This window comes from Crocuta crocuta, unplaced genomic scaffold (assembly GCF_008692635.1).
Source record: "Crocuta crocuta isolate KB4526 unplaced genomic scaffold, BGI_CrCroc_1.0 scaffold382, whole genome shotgun sequence".
Taxonomy (NCBI): domain Eukaryota; kingdom Metazoa; phylum Chordata; class Mammalia; order Carnivora; family Hyaenidae; genus Crocuta; species Crocuta crocuta.
Window position 1 is genome coordinate 2848982 of NW_027531873.1, and position 25155 is coordinate 2874136.

At 34.8% G+C, this 25155-nt stretch overlaps 1 protein-coding gene and 1 pseudogene across 3 annotated transcripts in view; both read right to left on the bottom strand.

The window, feature by feature from the left end:
• The window catches only part of ELP4 (elongator acetyltransferase complex subunit 4), a 241913-nt gene that overhangs the window by 54876 nt on the left and 161882 nt on the right, over positions 1-25155 (bottom strand). Inside the window, exon 11 of one of the 3 annotated variants that reach the window (XR_013337263.1) lies at positions 21533-21561. The exons of the other annotated variants lie outside the window; for them this stretch is intronic. The gene's annotated coding sequence lies outside the window, so the exon portion shown is untranslated. Of the gene's footprint in view, positions 1-21532; positions 21562-25155 lie in introns of those variants that run through there. 3 annotated transcript variants of the gene reach the window in all.
• LOC144238921 (large ribosomal subunit protein eL30 pseudogene) lies at positions 3853-4259 on the bottom strand (annotated as a pseudogene).

Sequence of the window (25155 nt, forward strand, 5' to 3'; positions counted from 1 at the left end):
AAATAAATAAATAAAAGCTAAAAAAATGTTAATTAACTATTAAATAGTAAGAATAGCAGTAGGCTTAATATATATAGCAAAGGAAATTAATATAAATGATATTTCAAGATACATGTATAGTTACAATCTTATGAGGAAAAAATCTGTGTTAATGCTAATTGTGGTTTATTGTCTATATTCATAATTGAGAAAGCAACTAAATTTTAGTGGGAGGTTAGGAATATAAAGAAGAAATTGTCTTCCACCCAAGTTCCTGGAATACCTAAAATCTGTCCATGAATTCCTGTTCTTAAATTCCTTCAATATAAAACACATTTTTTTATTAAAAATTTTTAATGTTTATTTATTTTTAAGAGAGAGAGAGGAAGAGGGGGAGGGAGGGGCAGAGAGAGAAGACACACTGAATCCAATGCAGTTTCCAGGCTCCAAGCTGTCAGCACAGAGCCCAATGTGGGGCTCGAACTCACAAACTGTGAGATCATGACCTGAGCCTAAGTCTGACTCTTAACAGGCTGAGCCACACAGGCACCCCTAAAACACATTTATTTATGATTCCATGGGCTTATGGAATTTATGGTCTCCTCATTCACTTAAAGGTTAGAACAAAAAATGCATGATAGTCTAGACTGGGGGCAGATTTTTGTGTTCAGAATTGTCTATCATCTTTTCACCATTCAATAAAATCCCACCCATTACTCTAGGCCTAGTTAAAGTCCTACTTTCTCTAGTAAGGTGGTATGATCCATAATGATTTCTCCATTCTCTGAATTCCTACTATACTTAGAAGGTAGTTCACCCTCATGCTAGAATTCAATTAATTTCTATTTCATCCACTATCAGTTTTGTCTTCTCATCAGCCAGGGAGGTTTCTAGAAATTAAGAAGTTTGACATTTTGTATTACCTGAAGCATATTGCTAAGAACATTGTAGGCATGTGTCATATCCTTATGCTACATCCAGCTCTGTAAATCACTTTTATGGCTAGGGGAAACTGAGACTACATGTATTCTTTACTGTCACTGTCAACCACAATGGATCACTGAGGATGGGCTATACAAGGTGTATCCTTGATACTAATAATAACTTCTGTGGCACTTACTATGTGCCAGAGAGTCTTCTAAGCATTTTGCATACTCATTTAATCCTTTCATTTAGCTCCATGATGTAGGTACTATATTGATCCCTATTATACAAATGAGGAACCTAAAGCACAGGCAATTAATAAAGAGATGGAATTTGAAACCAGGCATTCTTTTCCAGAGCTAGAGCACCTTACCACTACACTGCACCGCTACTCCTAACATTCATAAATACAAGAAATCCTTGTATATACCTGCAAGTTCAACATGAAATCATTCATCCTATAATTAGTTTTTCTTCTACTGAACTCGTATATCCCTTGACTGGATAATCATTAACTCAGCCCTTGTACTGATAGAATTTTATTACAATAATTGCAGCTACTATTTACTGAGTACTTGCTATGTACCAGAACCTGGGTTAAGTGATTTCATGCATACTTAATCTCTGTAACAACCTTATGAGACAGGAAGGGAAAACCAGGCTCACATATAGTAAAAGATAAAGCAGTAAAAGAACAAGGATTCTAAACCAAGCCTATCTTAATCTTTATTTAAAACACGATGTTTTATCTTATTTCTACAACTAGGTTATAAATGCCTTAAAGGCAGGGATTGTGTCTCATACATATTGATTCCATTGATTCCATAATACGCTGAATGTCTTGGTCCTTTGAAAAAATGTTTCTTGACTGATAGATACAATTCACATTTCACAGAATTTGGCACAGTATAGTATGAAAACTTTGGAATCTCACATTAACTGTGTCTTTTGGGAATACCTAAAGTAATCCAGCTTCAGCTTGCTTATCATTAAAAGGAGGAAAATATACTTGATTATAGGAGTGTTTAAAGACTAAAAGGAAGGAGTATCTGTAAAAGAAAAAAAGTAGTTTCTTATCCCCTCCTCCCCCTTTTTTGATGTTTTATTTATTTTGAGAGAAAGAGAGATGGTGCATGAGTCGGGGAGGGGCAGAAAGAGAGGGGGAGAAAGAATTCCAAGGAGGCTCCATGCTGTCAGTGCAGAGCCTGATGTAGGGCTCAATCTCATGTACCATGAGATCATGACCTGAGCCCAAATCAAGAGTTGGATGCTTAACTGACTGAGCCACTCAGGTGCCCTCTTACTCCCTTCTTTGAAACAGTTTTTTGGTCATGTCTACAAGGATTGATTTTAGTATACAATTTTGTAAAAATGCTAGTCTTTCATCCTGCACTTGTTGTGACTTGTAATACTTAGTTTCATTCCTCTTTTTTCTTTTTCTCAAACCAGCTAAAATAATATTATTTTATTTTATTATTATTATTTTTAAAGTTTATTTATTTTGATATACAGAGTGAGTGAGCAGGTTAGGGGCAGAGAGAAATGGAGAGAGAGAGTCCCAAGCAGGACTCAATCTCACAAACCATGAGATCATGACCTTTGCTGAAATCAAGAGTTGGAAGCTTAACCGACTGAGCCACCAGGAGTCCCAATATTAGTTTATTTTAAATCAGAGAAAGACTTACTTTCTGAGTCAATGAAGTAGTTCTGTCTCTATGGTCTATCAAAGTGGTTACTGTGAGCAAATATGAAAGAAATGTAAGAACAGCAGAATAACGGTTGTCCTCAAAGTTGTTCACATCCTCATCCTGGAACCTGTCATATGTAAAGTAACCTGTCATTACTTTACATACTAAAGGGGACGTAAGGTTACAGATGGAGTTAAAGTTGCTAATCAGTTGATTCTAAAATAGGGAGACTGTGTTTATTCCAGTGGGCTCAATGTAATCACAAGGGTCCTTAAAAGTGAAAGAGAGAGGTAGCAGAGAGAACCAGAGATGGCAGTGTAAGAAGGACTCAGCCTAACACTGTTAGCTTTGAGGATGGGGGAATGGGGTCATGAGCCAAGGAATCCAAGTAGCCACTAGAATCTGGAGAAGGCAAGGAAATGAATCCTCCCCTCTTGATTTTAGCCCTGTAGGACTCATTTTGGATTTCTGTCCTCCGAAACTGAAGAAAATAAAGTTGTATTGTTTAAGCTGCTAAGTTTGTGGTAATTTGTTATAGTAGCAATGAGAAAGTAATACAGTATGTAAATAATATCACAAATTTGGAATTGTGGAAAACCAAGTATGTCATCTGAAAAAAAATAAGCTCTACTCATGATCTCAAGACCAAGAGTCACATGCTCTACTGACTAAGTCAGGCAGGCACCCCTGTATGCTGTGGTTTCTTTTTTTAATGTTTTTATTTATTTCTGAGAGACACAGAGAGAGAGAGAGAGAATGTAAACAGGGGAGGGTCAGAGAGAGAGGGAGACACAGAATCTGAAACAGGCTCCAGGCCCTGAGCTGGCTGTCAGCACAGAGCCCGACGCACAAAACTATGAGATCATGACCTGAGCTGAAATCGGACGCTTAACTGACTGAGCCACCCAGGCGCCCCTGTATATTGTGGTTTTAAACAACTTTCAAGGGACTATGTGGATAATAACAATTATATTTTTTCTTGATTACTTGGGTACTTGATACTGGGTATAGAAGTCAAATAAAATGCAATATAGTAAAATTTATCATTACAGATCCATTAATCAAACTTATTTTTAATTAGCTGGATTAGAGATGAAAATTTTTTTGCAATCCACTCTTAGTCACTAGAAATGTCTTTCTGCTTGTGAACACAATAGGATAAAAATAAGGAAGGAATTTTAATTACAATAAGAGAGATTTTTGTTTAGGTAAAAAGGTTTTTTGAATAATTTTTTAAAGTTTTTTTTGTTTTTTGTTTTTTTTTTTACAGTTTTTAAAACAAGCTCTGGCCAGTTTTATTAAAGAAAAGTTTTAAGTGATTTACTTTTCACCAGTCTGTTCTGGCATGCTTCTAATGATATCAGAATCACCTGGATCAATAATAGCCAGTGTGCACACTCTGTAGTACTTCCCACATGCTGTGCCCAGTTCAATATTATTGCCACTGTAGTGATGGACACTAGTTTTGGCCAACATGGCATAATATTCTATTTCAGATTTCCTCAAGGCTGGGCAGTTGTTGGCGAGGATGACCAGTTTTGCTTTGCCATGTCTGATCATTTTCAGAGTCTGCTTGTACCCCAGCACGTACTTTCCACTTTTCATAATGAGCTGGAGCCTAGAGTTGATGGACTCCAGCAACTTTTTTGTCTTCTTTGCGGCCACCATCTTCCTACCTTAGGGGCGGGACGGGCCCAACCAAAAGCAGCCTCCAAGATGGCCGGGAGAGAGAAAGTAAAGTTTATTTTGAGAGAGAGAGAGAGAGCATGCATGTATGTGGGGAAGGGGCAGAGTGAGAGGAAGAGAGAGAACCCCAAGCAGGCACTGTGCTGTCAGGCCAGAGCCTGACGTGGGGCTTGATCTCACAAACTGTGACATCATGACCTGAGCTGAACTTGAGTCAGACGCTTAACTGAGCCACCCAGGTGCTCCAAAGAGAATGTATTTTTTGATATTATCACTCTAAAGCCTACATCTTACATCTTTGGCTAATTTGAACTAAAATGTATTGCCTGCCTCTTACATCCCTTACCTTACCAAAATTAATTACTTTTACAAACGTCTACTCAAATCATACCAGTCTCTTCTATACTATCACAGACTTTGCTTATTCCTAAATCTCTTCTTATGGTATCTGCACTCTGCCTGGAATGTTCTTTCTCTTCTTTGCCCATCAACACAAACTAATCTTCTCTAAGCATCCACAGCACTAATGTTATCAAACTGCATTTTTGCTTCTATTGTGCACTATTCTATATTATTTGCATGTTACTCATTATTACTTCAGGTTTGTATGTTTTATTACCCTGTTAATTTCTTGATGATTGATGATGGTTGATGAGTACATAGGATTTATTATGTTTGTCTCTACTTTGTATTTGTTTGAAGCTTTCTATAATAAAAAGTTAAAACAACAACAATAACAACCCAGGGAGATATTTTTGTATCACTAATGCATCCTTTCAATTTCTAGGTTTCTCCTTCCCTAGCAGTATAAGGTTGGTTGAGTTGATTTGCCTCTAAAGAGATACCTCTTTTGGTTGAAGGAATGTGATGTAAAAGAAAGGTATACTATGTCCAGAGGCTCATGGCCTTGACCAATATAACAGCAGATTTCTATAAACTGGTATGTATCATTCCAGATAAAACTTCACTATTACTCAGTAATGAGAAGCACAAACAATTCAACTGTCTGGTTAATTGTTTATATAATCTTTGAAAACTCTCCTTCAATGTTATTGATATAGGATTCTTTGTTAACATATTCCTGGAAAGAAATGATTGAGGCAGAAGGTTTACATCAACATTTAATAAAGAAAAAGTTAGAATCTACAGTAAAACTTACTATTGCTAGTTTATACTATAAAGTATTAACAACACAAAATGTTAATTAATTTCTAATTCTCTATTCTATTATTTAGATTTCATGAAGGTTGATTGGACTTGATCCATCATTTTACGGAAAATTAATTATTTCAAATACATGCACCACTTTATGCAACCTGCCTGATTTGCATTGAGGAAAATTCAGCAGAAGTAATCGAGGCACAAGCAAATACTGGCACTGACTGAACTCAATTTTCATTCCAAATTTCTGCAAAATCCCAAGGCACAACAATATCAGATGCAAGGGGGAAAACAAACAAAAGCAATGTGAAAAGGGAACATGAAGAGAGAATATTACAAGAATCAGAGAACAAAGGGATTGCAAAACTATTTTAGTGCCATAGATGAGCAGTGAGGGCTTCATTCAGGCAAGGTGGAATAAGATATCATATGGCATCCTGACAATTGATGTCTTCATTTAAATGTAAGAATTTACATTCTAATTAGAAAGAATTTACATCTTAATCAGAGGCAGCTGTATTATCTTGTTACTGTTTTTTTCAAAGGTAATGAACTAAAGTACTGCTGTGCTTTTTCAACCAGAAACTAAATAGACAGCATCCAGTATTATTTTATAGCTTACCTGCTGTAAGCTGTTATTAATATTTTCAAAGATTAAATTTCTAACTAAAATCTTTTAAAAATGAAAATTGTATTTGACATTACTAGAATAGTATGATAAGGACTTATTTAAAGTGTTTAAACAAATCCCTTTCTAACTTGTATTTTAAATATACTTATCAAGCTAATAGAAGCCTCTTATGATTTATTAATATAATATTGTTTTCATTTGGGAGGATATAGAAAAGCTACTAAAGCAGGTATGCATCATATTCTGGTGAAACCCTGTTGTTCTTAACCTTACATTTGGCTATAAGAGATAATTTAATGCAAAACTTTACCTTACTAAGATCATTTAAAGTGTGTTCTTTTTCTTCCTGTGATGTTTAACAGGGAAAGGTAACTATGTATAATGGGATAATATCTTGTTCTGTGCTATTTTGTTACGTTAAGAACACTTAAAAATATAATGCTTCACAAATATCGACAATTCTGATGCTGTCCTGGATTGCCATAGTTAGTGAAATGAAAGAAAATAATGCATTCAAATTCATACTGTTCTAAAAACAACAACAACAACAACAACAACAACAAATTCATACTCTTCTAGTCTAGGTTGTTTATAATAATGGTAGCTAGACTTGGGTATTGGTAGTTGGTGATATCTTTGCAAAATCAAGCCCATCATTCATATGAGAATCAGCATGAGCTCACTGACCCATGGTTTAGAAGAAATTGGGCTTGGCCTAAAAGAAATCAAGCAGGAGAAAATTACAAGTGTTAATAAAAATGTAAAATGCCACCTTTGTCCCTAGCACCATGCATCTTTAGGTTACTGATACTTATTTTCATCAGCTGCATCATTAATACAAAGTTGTAGTATGGACCAATTTTTAATATGCAGCTTTATGATTTAGCTCATTATGTAATATAATTTTTTACTCAAAGGAAGGGAAAGATAATAAAAAGACAAAAGCTGTATCTACTGGTCTATTTTAAATGAATAACATGGTTAATTTGGTCAAAATATTTGACTTGATAAATCAGAGAGTCTAACTAATTCTGAGGTACAGATTTATCTTTATTATTATGCTGATTTTCTGGATCTATACATATGAAAAACCAGATCACATGCAAATGTGCTATACTTTAATAACAATGATTTCAGGTAGATAAAAAATTACAAAATTAATTTTAAGGTGGCATTTTCCTAACCCAGGCCACACTTATGACAAAGAAGGGATAATTATTAGTTCACGGGGGCTTTTTCTTGTAGCCCACTAAAGACAATTTATAGAGGAAATGATTCAGATGGGCCTGACTGAATTACTAGCTCTGAAAGATGGCTTTATACTGCTGTCAGAAACCGTCAGCCCACTTCTGAAAGGTTGATTTATCTACAGCTCTTCTGTGTATGATTTGTCATAAGGGTACCTAATACCACATAGTATACACAGAGCCTTCATTTTCAAAAGTATCCCAAATAAGTTTTTGATTATCCCCAGCTTCTTTGGAACCTGTTTGCTTTTTCATAAAGAAATATCTGAAAATAAAGAACAGTTGCAACACTGATGTATGGTTCAAGTGTGATATAATGGACTGAGTTATAGTACACCAGAATGGTATACTTACCTTCACCAGTTCTCCGTATGTTCTGTGTTTACTGTAACTATAAATATTCATTTCCAATCTAAAAGAGCATTATAAAACATAATATGTGACTCCTCTTGCTCTCATTTCCCTTACACTTTGGGCTTGAATATCACAATTGTTTCCTAAGTAGACTCTTTTCTTGTGGTTACCTCTCTATATAATTCCTCCCTCCTGTAACTGACAGCCTGAAGTCATGGGTTCTAGTCTCCTCTAGTATACTGTAGCTCTGTTAGTTACATGATGTATTACAAGCATGTATTATAATCCCTATTCTGTCACTATCTGGTCTTGTTTTTCTCATCTATTTATTTCAATTGCCATTTCCCCTAAAATCAAATGACTCCATTCTTATTCATTGTGTGCACCTATTGTGTTTTAGCTATTTCATGCCTATTAACATATCATTCTTCCTTCACCCCAACCCCAAATACTTTTTGCATCTTTCTGTCCAACCAATCCTGTTCCTATTTCAAAATCCCTTTCAAATCTCATCTTTTCCACAGTGCTGCTTTGCTATAATGCTAGCCAATGATAATTTCCCCTCTCTCTAATTCGAAAGCTCTATAAGTATGTATTGAGTGTCTACTCTGTATCAGGGTGTGGGGGGGGTGCAAGAAATTAATAAAAGAAACATGGCTCCTGCATTAAAAGAACGTACAATGTAGTGAGATAAGAAGGTAGTAAAAAAGAAGATTATGAAAAGTACAAGGAAGACAACAGCTTGTGGCGGGAATATGCACCTGTACATTATTTATATAGTGTGATCAGAGAAGGCTTATTTCCTATAGTATTCTTCGCATACAGTGAGAGCTAATAATTTATTATGATCTTGAATTGGTATTTGACTTGTTCTGAGTATAAATCTTGTTTCTCAAACAAGACTGCAGTAATAAGGACACTTATTTTTGTAGCTAATATAAACTGAATATTAACGTGCATCAGTAACTGTACTGGGCAATTCACATATATTTTTATCATTTAATCCTTAGAACTAGATACATATTTTTATTATTTTTATTATTATCTCATTTTACTCAAGATGAGGAAAAGGAGGCTCAGAATTAGACTGAGATACTTGCTTAAAGTTGGACAATTACTAAGAGGCAGAGCTGGGACTAAATCCATGGTGTCTGCAAACACCAAAGTGCAGTTTATTAATTACCATGATAAACTCTTTCTTGGAGACAGGGATCATATTTAGTGGTTTTTAGTATCACATACCAGGCACTTAACACTTATTTGGCTTTTTCAGGAGGCATTAAACTTCCCTGGAGGCAACTTCCCCGTTCTTGCATAAACTTAATTGGCCTCCGAAGACTTTTCTTGGAGAAAGAGACCCTTGGATTAAAAATTCTGAGTACAGTTATTTCACATCTAGTTTCTACCATGGTGTCTCATCATCTTGTTTCCAACTGGCCCCAAGTTGTTGTATGCATGTTTTCCTATTGAGGACATTTGGTTTTGTGTGATCCCTACACCAGCAATTGCCTATCTTAAGCTTATACTCTTTCACTCAAATGGTTTGACTCAAATACTGGAAATAATAGTCAATGATAAGATGTAGAGATCGGAAAACTGTTACACAATAAACAAGTTAATAAAATCAATTAATCAAGTCTTCTCCCCCTTCCTTCCACACTTACTTGATTAGTTACACTAAGTGAAGACCTTAGCACAAGTAATGTAGTTTAAAGAAGAGCTTAAATGAGCAGTGTCAGGGTGGCTCTGTTGGTTAAGCATCTGACTTTAGCTCAGGTCATAATCTCACAGTTTGTTGAGTTAGAGCCCACATGGGGCTCTGTGCTGACATCTCCGAGCCTGCTTCGGATTTTGTGTCTTCCTCTTTCTCTGCACCTCTGCTCAGGTTCTCTCTCTCTCTCAAAAATAACTATTAACATTTTTTTAAAAAAAGTAGCTTAAATGAAAGAAGCCTATCTGATTCATAATGAGCTTCAGCAATTTTACTGTGGTTTTCTTAGGAAGAAGCCAGAAGTTTACTAGATTCCATAACTCTACTGCTTAAATATTTTCCACTGCTGGAAAAAAAAAAAATAACATCATCTCCTCAGGCATTTGTATTGATGTACTAGAACTTAAAAAAGTACCAGTTTATAAATTTCTTGATTCTCACCTTTCCTTGAAATACTGTCACTTCTCCTCTAGACCTGGCAAGATTATAGTAAATAAGTAAGTTATTTATTTAGCTTTGTTGAGGCATAACTGATATACAAAAAATTGTACTTTTAATATCTACATCTTGATGATTTTGGACATACACATATATGTATGATAATATCACCACAATCAGAGTGCTAAATATAAAATATAAAAACAAGTTTCTTTGTTCTTTTGTAGTGCAGTTTTTGTCTTTTTTTTTTTCTTTCTGGTAAGCACATTTAATGTGAAACCTCTCTTTTATATTTTAAAGTATATAATATAGTATTATTAACTATAGGTACTATGTTGTATAGCAGATTTCTAGAACTTAACTCATCTTGCATAACATGAATTTTATGTCCATTGTGCAACAATCCCCCAGTTCCCCTTCCCTCAGCTGCTGGCAACCATCATTCTATTCTATGCTTCTGTGATACCAGACTATCTTAGATACCTCATATAATATTTAAATGAAAAGGTCTTTAGTTAAGGAAATAATGTGACATTGTCAATAAAAACTTGAAATCTTTCATGCGATAATCTGAAATGTGGACAATATACTTGCAGTTAATGGAAAAGTGGCTTTTTAAATTATGCCTTGAATAACATGCTGCTAAAATTTTAAAATCTAAATTTAAATGTTAGAATTACATTCCATGGGCTTAAATAAAAAACATCTGAGGTAAGATAGAACTCTTTATTGGTCCTGTTGCATTTCAAGAACAAAAAAATTGCCTAGAGGATAACAGTAAGCTTAACAAATAGAAAGGGAAGTCATCAAGATAATGAGAAATCAGAAAACAAACATTAATGAAAACAGAGAATGTAGGAATAACATGGAGTTATAGGTTTACTATTCTGCATTACAGATAGAAATTCTTCAAGTTTATTTACTTATTTTGAGAGAGAGAGCAAGCGAGCAAGAGTGGGGGAGGGGCAGAGAGAGAGAGAGAGAGAGAGAGAATATCTGTTTTGCACTATCAGCACAGAGCCCAACACGAGGCTTGAACTCATGAACTGTGAGACCATGACCTAAGCCAAAACCAAGACAAGGACACTTAACCAACTGAAATTCTTTAAAAATATAATTCAAGAACTTGGACAGTGACTCCACATAGCTACTGAATTCCCCAAGGCACAAGGAAGTCTACTCCCAAATGACAACTACTAGCATTTTCTACTTGGGAGTACATCCAATCCATCCCTTACAATCCTAGAGGCAGATTAAAACAGGAAACAGTAAAAAACAAAAACAAAAACAAAAATGAAAACCCATACAAGATCCATATCCATGTAAAATATAAAAAGCCTAACCATGAATCACTCAAAATTTAAACATTTAAGTACCCATGGCTACCCAACAAAAGGAACTTATACCTACCTAATGTAATAGTTTATAAAGCACAGAGAAGACGACTTTACAATTGAATTAATATCCTCAAATGGGTAAGATAGGAAGTTAAGAAAAGAACCAATTCAAAAACATAGAAAATGAGAATATGATTGTCAAAAAGAAAAGTTCAATTGATGAACAGAATGGATACAACTGAGGAAGGAATTAGTGAGCTAGAAGGTAAAGGGGTTCTCCCAGAATATAAATCAAAAGGGAAAGAAAATAAATTATTAGAGAAAATTTATGGACATTAGATCTAGAAACTTCAACATTTGTTTTACAAGCATTACAAAAGAAGAGAAGAAAGAGTATGGTAAGGAGGAAATAATTTGGATATAAAATTGGGATTATTATTATGTTAAAAGACTAAAGGGGAAGAATAAGAAGCAGAAGAAATAATTAAAAACTCTTCAAAAACTAGAAAATAGAAGGAAACATCTTTTTTTTTAAATTTTTTTTTTTGTTTTATTTATTTCTAGGAGAGAGAGAGAGAGAGTGTGTGAGCAGGGGAGGGTCAGAGAGAGAGGGGGTCACAGACTGAAACAGGCTCCAGGCTCTGAGCTGGCAGTCAGCACAGAGCCCGATGCGGGGCTCGAACCCACGAACCGCGAGATCATGACCTAAGCGAAAGTTGGACGCTTAACCGACTAAGCCACCCAGGCGCCCCAGAAGGAAACATCTTTTAACTGGAAAATGAGGTGTACAAATATCTAAAACAAATTTCATTTTTAAATGGTAATGCAATACAATAAATCATATTAATATTAGGAACAAAGAGTGATGTCCAATTTCACCATTATATTTAACATTATATTGCAAGTCCTGGACAGTGCAACTAGACAACAAAAGGAAATACAATGTATAATCATCAGAAAGAGAGAGATAACAATCATTTGTAGATCACATGATCATTTACCTGCAAAATTCAAGAGACTAAATGGAGAAATGATTAGCATTAATGAGATGGCTCAGTAAAGTGACTGGATGGAAGATCAACATTTAGCATTAATACAAAAATGTAATGAAACAGAAAAAGGATCCTGTTCACAACTGTTAGAGAAAAAGCCTCAGAAAACATTTAGGAATACACTTTATATGAAATGTGCAAAGACTACTTACTCCTTTCACAAATGTTTACTGAAGAGGCAATGGGAATAGAAAGGGAGTGAAGAAAAATAATGATAAACTACTCGTTCAAAGTATATTGGGGCAAAAATGTCAATGCAAGAATTACACCCATAAAGACAATAAACTGATACCTTAAGTGTATGCAAAAGAAGAAACTGATTTAGTCAGAGAGGTTGTAAAAGGTTCCCCTGTGCAGGATGAAATACTTTGGGAGCTGCAGGAAGAATTATCTAGGTAGGAGAAAATGTAAAAGGTATTTTAGGAAGGCTCAATAGCTAGTGCAAAGGCCTTATGGCGGAAGAGAACAATACTAATTAAAGGAATTAAAACTAAAAAATAAAAAGATGTGTGGTAGGCTATATAATGTTCTTGCATGGCCCTAAAGGTGTCTATGTCCTCAATCCCTGAAGCTTGTGAAGACGTGACATGTGGCAAAAAAGACTTTTCAAATGGGATTAAGTTAAGGATCCTGAAACGGGGAGATTGTCCTAAGACCAATGTAGTCATAAAAATCTTTATAAGAGAAAGACAGGAGGGTCCAAGTCAGAGGAAAGATGATGTGATGATGGAAGCAGAGGCTAGAGTAATGTGGCAATAAGCTAAGGAATGCAAGTAGCTTCTAGAACTGGAAAAGGGAAGAAATGGATTCTCCCCTAGAACCTTCAGAAGGAACTAGACTTGATTTTAGTCCAGTGAGACTGATTTGGGACTTCTGACTTCCAGAACTATAACATAACAAATTCAAGTTATTTTGGTACAGCAGCAATGAGAAACTAATATAGAATTAGTCATGTATTACTTGTAAAATTTAAAGAAAAAAGAAGGCATCAACTATTAATATAGAACTGATCAATTCTTACCCTGGAATTGTATGAACATTTGTGAATCATAGAACACACGATAAAATAATACATAGTTATAAAATAGGTAAAGGGAGGTACTGAGATAAGTCCATTAAATTTTCCACACTTATGACACACAAAGAGGATTGAATATTTGTGGAACATAAAAATTTATTTTCAATATGGGGAACCTATTTGGCTCATTTGGTAGAGAATGTGACTTTTGATCTCAGGCTTGTGAGTTTGAGCCCCATATTGGGGGTAGAGTTTACATAATAAATTGTTTTTAAAAATTTATTTTCAATAGATTTTTTACCTAGTAAAATAAAGTATTTGACAAGTTGATATCTTCAGTTGAATATCAAGGATATTAGATAGTATTCCTATTAACATGAATTATAAGATTTACCTCATATTTTTATGTATATGGAGTCATATATTTAATATATGAACTTATATGTGGTATTAAATATGTAGTGTTACATATAACAATGCATCATTCTGAAAGTTAAACATGCAGAATGTCAAATATCTCTCATGTTTAAGCATCACAAAGTTTAATACACATTTCTTGCCTCTAGAGAAATTAATAGATGTTTTGATAATGATGGCCTATTTTTTTCCATCAAATAATACATTTTAAAAATAAGACAAAACCATCATTATCATTTACTAACATAATAACTAGACTCTAGTTGCAAAAAAATTTTAACCTTTGTAAGATTTTTTGGGAGAAATTATTATAATGTCAAATAGAAAGATATGGTATGTTTCAAGTTTATACAGTAATAGTTTTTAAATCTATCTGTTTCAGTCTAAAGTTCTTAACAATAAAGCAATTAAACATAGGTATATTTACATGGTGTAAATAATCTTTAAGTTATATACTATTGTATATTAAACAATTATAGTATTTTCTTTTATCTATATTGGAATTTGTTTCAAGTAATAAAACAGGAGTTTGATCAGGAGTTTGACTCTGTTTGAATCAACCACACGTGGTTTTTAGGAGAACTGAGAAGTTTTTCTGTTTTCAAACTAATACAAAAATCCACCATACTACGACCGGATCTGAAATGATAAGAAGTAATTTGCTTTGATGCATTTGTGATAAGATGATTGCATTGCAAACTAAATGTATTATTCTTTGAATACTCTATTAATATTGTAAGCAGAACAAATGCACAGATGGCATAGGCCATAAAAAGTAATTAAACTTTACAATATTGCTCCTATCAGATTTCAGAAGTGTGCTCTAGCTTAAGTTAGAGTGCTGAATATGTGAGCGCAGGTAATATTTTCAAATTTTAAGATTTTGGGCAAATACATGAAAGTTGACATATGTAGCTATTTCATGTTATTTCTACTTCCCTACATGTTCTTGGCCTTCAGTTTCTAACAATTTGAAAGTCCTTGAGGAGAACGCATATTAACTAAAAGAAAAAAACCAATTGTACTAATACTTCTTTTTCAGTTAGAAAATACTTTGGTTTTGTTAAGAAATATGATGTGAGGTACTGGCACAGATTGCTACCAGAGGAACCACAGGCTTGCTCGAGGACAGCTGGATAACCATGGGCAAGGCACAAGCTGTCAACAGAAGAGAGACTGAGGAGACAAACTTCTGAGGTTCCTTTTTGTGTAGTTATTTTGCATTTCAGTAATGTGGTCATAATAGCAATTAAACACTTGCCTCAAATCCTCTCAGAAATGAAGCAGGTTTTCAGTCTATAAGTTTTGTTAAGAATAGTATATCCATACTTTGGAAAACACTGGTTAACCTTTTTGATCAATACTAATTGTTTAAAACCAGCAGTCCCACAGGATAGCTACCACCTAAATCTGAGAGGTGTTGGAGCTGTTTCAAGCTCTCTGAGCATAGTTGGGCAATAAAGTTGGTTCCACAGAAGTACCAGCATGTTGCATGCTTGTCTTCTTTCCCTTTTCCCCTTGCTTGGCAGGCTTGTTGACTAGGCCACTGGTGCAAGGCCTGGAAGGCTAAAGGGGCCCTAAAAGACCAAACATAGGGTCAGAGGATCCTTTGTGTGTGTCATGCTTAGCAAGTCAAGTAAACAAAGAGACTGCAGGCAGTGACTCTTAAGATGTAACCCATATATGCAGCCTCCAGAGACAAAGAAGAATTGCAGTGACCTTCAGTGTATTAATTCATCTGCAATGTTTTTTCTTTTTTTAAGTTTATCTATTATTATTATCATTTTTAGTAATCTGTACACCCAATGTGGGGCTCAAACTTACAACCCTAACCTAGATCAAGAGTCACATGCTCCTTTGACTGAGCCAGCCAACCACTCCTGCAATGCTTAATAAAAAGTGCTAGCAGCTAGTATTTGAGTGCTTTCTATGCATTTCACTATGAGCTAAGTGCTTTACATGAATAACATTCATTTTCCCAATAAAAATTTTTATATTAACTACTCCTTGTAACAACCTTTTGAATAAGTATTATTATCCTTATTTTATACATGAGAAAACTGAAGATTAGAGGGGTTGAGTATCTTACTCAAGGTCACATAGCTAAAAAAAGGTAGAGTCAATTAAAAAAAATCTTTCATTAACTTTTTACACCCAGAATGTATACCTAACAATGTATAAAGATGTAACATATGGGGTCCCTGGGTGGCTCAGTCAGTTAAGCATCTGACTTCAGCTCAGGTCATGATCTCTTAGTTTGTGAGTTTGAGCCCTGCAGACAGCTCAGAGCCTGGAGCCTGCTTCAGAGTCTGTCTGTCTGTCTGTCTCTGTTCATCTCCCACTCACGTTCTGTCTCAAAAATAAATAAACACTCAAAAAATTTAAAAAAGTGGCATATATTAAATGAGTAAATAGCATATGTTACGATTGAAGGCTATGTAACTAGCAAATGTCCATGACAGGGAAGAAACACCTACAGATGAAAAACTATGAATGAAATTTTAAATATATATAGTGATAAAATATACATAACATAAAATTTATCTTAAATGATAAATGGTTAAATCCATTTTTTAAAGTTTATTTATTTATTTATTTTGAGGTGGGGAGGGGCAGAGAGAGAGGGTAGAGAGAATCCCAAGCTGGCTCAGTGCTGACAGCTTGACGAGGCGCTCAGTCTCACCAACTGAGATCATGACCTACCTGAGTCAAAATGAAGAGTCGGGAACTTAACCAACTGAGCCATCCAGGAGCCCCTGATGTAATCATTTTTAAATGTACATTTCAGTATCATTAAGTACATTCCTATTGGTGTACAATCATTATTATTGCCCATCTCCAGACTTTCTCATCATCTCAACTGAAACTCTACACATTATACAATAAATTGCCATTCCTCTTTTCATATATATATATATTCAATTCAAGCCTAATTATTGAATTGAAATTTCATAATGTTAGTGCTCAAAGCCCTTCTGTCTTAATATGTATATTATAACACCAGGTACCTGTTATACAATCACAGGAGATTAAAAAGTTTACTTGGGAAATGCAATTATAGTTTTATTTACTAAACAGACTTAGAAGGACAGATAGAAATATAATGCATCAATATATTATTTGCTCCCTACTGTGCTAACAGTTGTTTTTCAGTCTTAGGGCATAATATATAAAAATTAAAGATATGTGTGATAATTATCAAGGATCCATTTAGAAAAATAGATTAAACATGTACATATTCAGAATCTACAAAATCCTCAAATCTACATAGCTATTTATTTAGTAAACCCAAAGCACAGGAAAAGAAATAACTGACCTGGAGAGAAGCAAACCATGAGAGACTCTTGAATGCTGACAAAAACTGAGGACTGATGGATGTGGGGGGGGGATGGGCATGGAGGAGGACACTTGTGGGGATGAGCACTGAGTGTTATGTGGAAACTAATTTGACAATAAACTATTAAAAAGAATAAACAAACAAACAAAAAAAAAAAAAACAAAAAAAAAACAACAAAAAAAAAGAAATAACTGACCTGGCTATCAAGATATAGGAATAAGTAGAAAAATGCAGTTTCAGAAGCCCAGAAACACAGCTATTTAAAAATTATGTTGAGGATAGTTTTAGACACACATTTAAAATAGGACATTGAGGGGCACCTGGGTGGCTCAGTCGGTTAAACGTCCAACTTCAGCTCAGGACATGATCTCACGGTTCGTGGGTTCGAGCATCGCATTGGGTTCTGTGCTGGCAGCTAGCTCAAGAGCCTGGAGTCTGCTTCGGATTCTGTTTCTCCCTCTCTCTCTGACCCTTCCCTGCTCACGCTGTCTCTCTTTCTTTTTCTCAAAAATAAATAAAACATTAAAAATAAATAAATAAAATAGGACATTAGTATATGTGTCCCAAGATAAGTCAAAGGACATTAGAAGTTAAGACAATGGCATAATTTTATTCACAGTCTTATTTTAATTATGGAGATGTTTAAGTAGCAAAATTGTAACAACTCTTGGTTATTTCGGGAAAATCTTTTAAAAGGATTTAAATAATAAAAATACAAAGAGATATAAGAAGCATACTGAGGGGCACCTGAGTGTTTCTGTCAGCTAAGTGTCCGATTCTTGATCTCAGCTCAGGTCATGTTCTCACGGTTTGTGGGTTCAAGCCCTGCATCAGGCTCTGCACTAATTGTGTGGAGCCTGCTTGGGATTTTCTCTCTCTCCCTCTCTCTGCTCCTCCCCTGCTTGTTCTCTCTCTCCCTATCTCTCTTTCTCTCAGAATAATAAATAAACTTAAAAAAATAAGCTTACTGAAAACCCACTTAAGCAATTATAATAGTTTAAATAATAACACTCAATCCTCAAAATAGACTTACCCACATTGGCTATATGACTGAAAAAAAAATACCCCAAAATATTTTCTTTTCCTGGTAAGACAAGGACATTAAAAAGAGGAAAAGGAATGTTTGAGTACAAAAGTGTTAAGTATCCAAAACAGTATGGGGAGATACAGGATCCAGGGAAGACCTTTTTCAATTTTTAAAAAATGTAACAGTTTGAGTCAATGGCTATTTAAAACTTTAAATGTTTATTTATTTTTGATAGAGTGCAAACGAGAGAAGGGGACAGAGGATCCAAAGCAGGCTCCACACTGAGAGCAGCAAGCCCATTTGAACTCACTAACTGTGAGATCATGACCTGAGTGGAAGTCAGAGACTCAACTGACTGGGCCACCAGGCACCCCAATGGCTATTTAAAACTTTAAAAACACTTTAGGCACAGAGATGTAACGTACAGCATAGGGAATATGGTCAAAACTATTGTAATAGCTTTGTATGGTGACAGATGGTAACTAGACTTATTGTAGGGATCATTTCATAATGTATAAAAATAATGAATTACTATGATATATACTTGAAACTAATAGGATATTGTATGTTAATAATCCTTCACCATGTTAGGTATTATTCAAGTGATTGGTTAAGTCAGAATCAGAAAGAAGCAATGATGGAAGCCCAAATCTATGCTATAATCTTGTAGATTATAAGAGAAGAAGGAAATCTAACAGGGTAAAATAGCTGGGATGGGGATGAGAGGCAGAGAGGAGAGGAAAAAAAAATCTACTCACCCCTACATTTTTATCACCCTATTGGGAACAGTGGAGAAGAAAGAAGAAGCTTTTCTATACTTCTTTGGGATGCATTTGAAAATTGCAACATAGGACATGTCCTCTAGGTGAAATGAATGATGTAGCTCTAAGGGGCATTTTGTGAATCTGACACTTTCCTGAATGAGTTCCCGAAGGTCAGAATTTGAACACAAATGTCCCTACCTTACTTCACTGATCTATTATGCAGGGATTACTTGACTGGGAATCAGGAGACTCTGGCTCCGTATGTGGTCCTATTACTTTCTGTGTGAGACAGGAAAACTTATTTACCTAGGCGTCAGATACCTTATACAGGTCCATAATCTTTAATTCACAAATCTAAAATACTATGAATACCTTAACTCATTTGGTAGCAAAACCTGGCTTGAAGTAGCATAAAGCTATTTATAGTTTTTATTAATCTGCCTTGTGTGAGTACTCATGTTTTACTGCAGAATATTAATGCATTTGATTATGAGGTATTTATTATACTACCATTTAAATAAACACTTTGGAATAATTTATTGAAATATTTTCAAATGTAGAAAAGTATGTAAGAATAGAAAAAAAATTCTCATATTCCTCATGTGTAGGTTCCCCAGCTTTTAACTCTTCACAACATTTGCCTCATCTTTCTTTAAATTATTTTTTAAATATAGGCATACTTTTCCAAACATGTCTATATACCCACAATTAGCCTTTTTCTGAACAATTTAAGAACAAGCGGCATAAGATTCCTATCATCCCTAAATACTCCAGTGTACATTTCCCAAAGCAAGGATTGTCTCTTACATAATCCCCATACAATCCTTCAAGTCAGGAAATCAACATTGATACAACACTGCCATCAATCTCTTCAGACCCTATTCACATTTTTGTCAACTGTTTGAACACTATTTGGATATCCATTCTCTTCTCATATTCTCTGTCTCTCCTTGTCTTTCATGTTGACAGTTTCTCAAGAATACAGGACTTTGATTCTGTAGGCTACACATAAACCTAGGTCTATCTGATATTTCATTTCCTCCTGATCATACTTTTTGGGCAGGGAAACTACTAACATGATACTCTGCTTCCTAGTGCTTCACATCTAGGTGATGTGCCACATGTGATGTCAACCCACTTGTGATGGTCACCTGTTATGTTGTTCATCAGGCTTTTCAATGTAAAGTCACCATTCTTCCCTTTGTAACTGATTAGTAGTTTTTAATGGAAATATTCTCAGATTCTGTCAATATCCTGTTCCTCATCAAACCCACCAGACAATCCCCACCCCATCGACAACTCCCATCTGAACTGAACACAACAATGGTTGTCAAATGGTAATTTTCTATTTCATCATTCTTTTGATGTTTATTAGCTAGTACTCTACTAAAAATAAGAAGTTTCTCTTTTCACATATCTGTCTATCTATCTATCTATCTATCTATCAATCATCTATCAGAGTATGGACTCATGGATTTCAATTTTACTTGGTGGGTTATCTTCTATTATTTACTTTGAAGTTCAAATATCCCAGATTTGCCTAGAGGGGTCCTCTTGAAAGTGGCTCCTGTGTCTTTCCTCATGTTCCCATCATTCTTTGAGTACCTACTTTTTGACACAAACTCTAGTCTCATGTTATATTATCTATGCCCTAGCCATAGAATTAGCTGTTTTGCCTAGAGGTATCCCTTCTCCTATGCTTTTTTTTTTTTAATTAGTAAGGGAAGTATGTAGAAACCAGTATCTGGGTATTTGGGGGTATTCCTTCAGTTGTTATTGTTTCTAAGCTTTCTAGAAGACAAAGCTAGGTAATATATCTATGTACACAAGACATAGAGACACATACATACACATACATATACACCTATTTCTACATGTATCTGTATGTGTGTGTACATGCACCTGTGGTGTATACTCATGAGCATTTGTGTTTATTCCAAAATTACCTCTTTCAAATATCAAGCAGCATTTTCCAGTGTAGCAGGCCTTAATGAAAAAATTTTATTCACCATGTTCATCTGTTACATGGTTGTATATATTTTGATCTTAGTTTCTTTTAGCCTCAGTCCTGTAAGATTAAGAAGTATTGGTCTTTTATTTTGCCTTCCTACAGCAACCACTTCGTCCTCATTCTATTTCTATGATTGTATTAGTAAAGAAAATTCTGTTAGGGTCAGAGAATTAGGTAGGAAGAAATATAGGAAAAAGTATAATCTAGATTTTTCTATGAATACACCAGTGCAATTATAAATATATGTATAGAAATGTATACCTCTTTCGTTCATTCCTAACACAAAAGTAAAAAACAAAAAAATCCATAAATTACATGGAAAGAGTTTAAAAGGCTATTTTAATTGCTTAAAATATGCTGAAACACACAATGTAGTTGAGAACAATAAATAACTCATACAAAGATAATGGGTTTATCTAAAATAGGCTTAAATGACTAAAATTTATCATTTTAATACAAATGTGTGTTTAAAGTTTCAAATTTAAGTATACTATGCATATTTTATACTGAATTAGACTAACAAACCACCCCCGCTACAGCTGGGAAGGTTAAACAACAGTATTCAAATCTGATTTAGATATAACAGCTGTTCAAATGCCAGGGTGTACTTGAAAATGTGACCATTTAGTTCTGTTAAATATAAACTGCTGTTCTGGCTACGTTCATGCATTGTTTCCACCCAAATTCCTTAAAAATTTTATTTTCCCTGATGTGTAGTAGAATCATACTGAAATTCAATGAGTCTTTTTCTTGAAATTAACTTTTTCTTTCCGAACTTTCTGGAAAAAATAAACAAACAAAAAAATGAGTGGGACAATTCTCATACCTCTTCTCCCATGGCTTGGACCCTACTCACCCCATCAACTGCTCTTGCCAATACAGAAATAATATAATTAATAACTGGAAAAGTGGTACTGCTTTTAATGAGACCATAATTAGTTGCGTTTAAGTTCCTCATTTTTGACTGAAACAAGTTTAGACATTTTACACTGTAGACAATAATTCCATCATGTCTACCTAGGTACATGTGTTGAATTATGAGTTGTTTAAGTACCATTCTCAAGGCTAAAACAAAGAAATAAAATCTTAAAATTCTCAAGAATAAGTACAAATACTTCATTTAAAGATGTGAACATTATTAAAAGTCTATGGGCTTATTTGTAAATGAAGAAGGTGGTTCATTATTCAATTTCTTGGGACCTGAGAAAAAAACTAGGATGATTTTTAAGGGATTATTTTCCAAGAGAAGCCTCCTTAATCTGATATCTCAAGGAAAACATGACTTTCTCCTCCAATATACTTCAGAAACTGAAAAGAAACCTCTGATAAAGAAAAAAATTCCACTTCTGTAGGAAGAAAACAAAAACTGGAAGGAGAAGCCAAAACTTATGGGTATCAGATAACTTCCAAAGTCACATAGGAAGTCAGCAGGCTCTTCCTCAACTAGAAATCAGTTCAAGATTTAATCCATTCAACAAGTTATATCCTTTCAGGAAATGGAGTCTTTGTCCCTCCCTTTCCTCACTAATAGAATTAGGACACTAACCACATGTCAAAAACTATGTTAGGCTTTAGAGATTCAATGATGAACAAGACATTTGTGGTCTCTGTATTTATGGATGTGAGCATGTAGAAGGGAATAATTGCAATGCAGTGTGATGATTGCTGTGGCAGAGAAAGTACAGGACACTGAGAGAGCACAAATGAGTGGTATCCAATCCAGACTTGGTATGGATACATCAGAGAAGGCCCAGAGGAGGAAGTGACATTTAAACCACAGCTTGAGTTGGTGGGAATGCAAACTGGTGCAGCTCATCTGGAAAACAGTGTGGAGGTTCCTCAAAAAATAAAAAATAGAGCTACCCTATGACCCAGCAATAGCACTACTAGGAATTTACCCAAGGGATATAGGAGTGCTGATGGATAGGGCCACATGTACCCCAATGTTTATAGGATCACTTTCAACAATAGCCAAATTATGGAAAGAGGCTAAATATCTATCAACTGATGAATGGGTAAAGAAGATGTGGTTTATATATTCAATGGAATACTTCTTGGCACTGAGAAAGGATGAAATCATGCCATCTGCAGCAACGTGGATGGAACTGGAAGGCATTCTGCTGAGTGAAACAAGTCACTCAGAGAAGGACAGATTATTGTTTTCACTCATATGTAGATCTTGAAAAACTGAACAGAAGTATATGGGGGAAGGGAAGGGAGAAATATAGATACAAACAGAGAGGGAGGGAGGCAAATCACAAGAGACTATTAAATACAAAGAACAAACACTAGGAGTGGTTGGGGGTGTGTGGGGGAGAGGGAAAATGGGTGATGGGCACTGAGGATGGCACTTGTTGGCATGAGCACTGGGTGCTGTATGTAAGCCAATTTGACAATAAATTATATTCATAAAAAATAAACCACAGCTTGAAATATAAATAGAAGTTAAGCTGGTTGAGAAGACAGTGATAAGGGGTGGAGGACCTGTTAAATGGAGAATTCCAATCTGAGGCAACATCATATGTAAATATACCTTTGAGAAATTGAAGGAATTTAAGTGTAGCTCAGGAAAATTCCTGTTTTGCTAACCCAATCTGGCTCCTGCTCCTTAGCAAAGCCAGAGTGGAGAATCAGCACCCATCACTCTACACCAAAAAGAGCAATGGAGCAAATAAAACGTCAGTGTTTAGGGACAGGTAGGACACTTCAAAATGGAAATCTATGGTTTACTTGTTGTTAATGCAAAGATTAGGTCAATTTGGAAACTGTTCTTTAAATAAAGAGTTTTCAAAATACACTATTATGGTAATAGGGCAATAGAGAGTAAGGAAAAGATTCCATCACTCTAAGTACTACAATTTTTTTAGATTTTAGATCATAGCACTGTATTGACCACAGGAACTGTATTGACCAATGGTTACACTGTATCTTTAAATTACAGGTTCCTTACTGTTAGAATGAGGGGGTTGAAAAAGATGGTTTGTACGCTTCTTTCCAGCTCTAGTATTTGGGCTCTGTTAGTAATAGAATCATCAGGATCATAGCATTGAAACTCTGCTCTTTGAGAGTCCTGCATTCCTTCAAGTTACCACAGCAATACCTTTCCATTCAAGCAGAGCAGCTCCAATTTTGTTAGATTTTTTTACTGGGCTTCTGATAAGATTTCTTAGAAAGAAAGAGTTCCATAGCCTAAAAATCTGGAAACCACTTTTTGTTTCATTGCCTCATTGCATCACCCCCCAAAATTTAAATCCTTACTTAGAGAAAATGTTCTCTGACTGGTCTGAATACAAGGCTAAATCTCTGAGTTCTTGAATGATATTTCAATACCCTGAGATAAGGTATTTATTATTCAGTAAGAGGCTGGTTAAGGGATATCATAAATTCTATCACAATAACCAGCTTTGTGTTATCTCAGGAAATCTAATTAGGAAAATAGTATTATAAATATTTATATTCCTAGTTCAAGACTGTCATTGCAAACATTGTGCTTATTGTCCTAAATTCAGAAATAACAAAGAAACTTGTGCTTTGCTTAAACAACTGTAAACATATGTACTGTTTTGTTTGGTAAGGTTAAAAGAACACTGGCAGTTAGCAAAGTAGTCCTAAATTCACTATGAACTATCTTTTTAACCTTCAAGTTAAAATTGAGGCTTTATAAACGAGAAAATGATATACTAAAAGCAAGACACTAAATCAATTTTAAACACCAAACACAATTTATGCCTGACTTTAAAACTCATCCACAAAACATTAATCTACACAAAGGCCAGAAGCTGAATGAAGCATAATTTGTGAAACTGATACCTTTCATCACAACCTCTAACTGAAAAGGTCATTAGATATATTATATCTAAGTGAGCAGCTTATCCCTGCTTCATTACTGATAATTAAGACAAGTAATATTTTCTTGACAGTAATGTGTCCGTTAACAGATATAGACTAGTTTGCATAAAATAAGCATTAATTACCATAGTACTACCACAGATTAAAAAAAATTAAGTACCTGTATAACATGTCTTCATTATTTTTCCCTTAATTTCCTTAAAGAATTTACAGGCTCAGAAAACATACTGTACATATTAAGAAAATCATCTTTAGTCAGGGTTTAAATTCATAAGGTACATAACAAAAAAGGTGTTCTGAAAAAGCGATCAATGAAAATGAAGGTACCGTAACGGTATCATTTAAATTATCTGTACTAAGTTGCTTTATTAAACTATTTGAAATGCAGCTGCTCTTTAATGTTAAGACTTCCTAAATCTTAATGTAGGAAATATAGGGAGGTAAGATACGGTATTCCGGTATTTGAAAGGATTAACATAATTTCCAAAGTGTCTGCCTGAAAACGAAGGTTTGAGAAAAGAGTC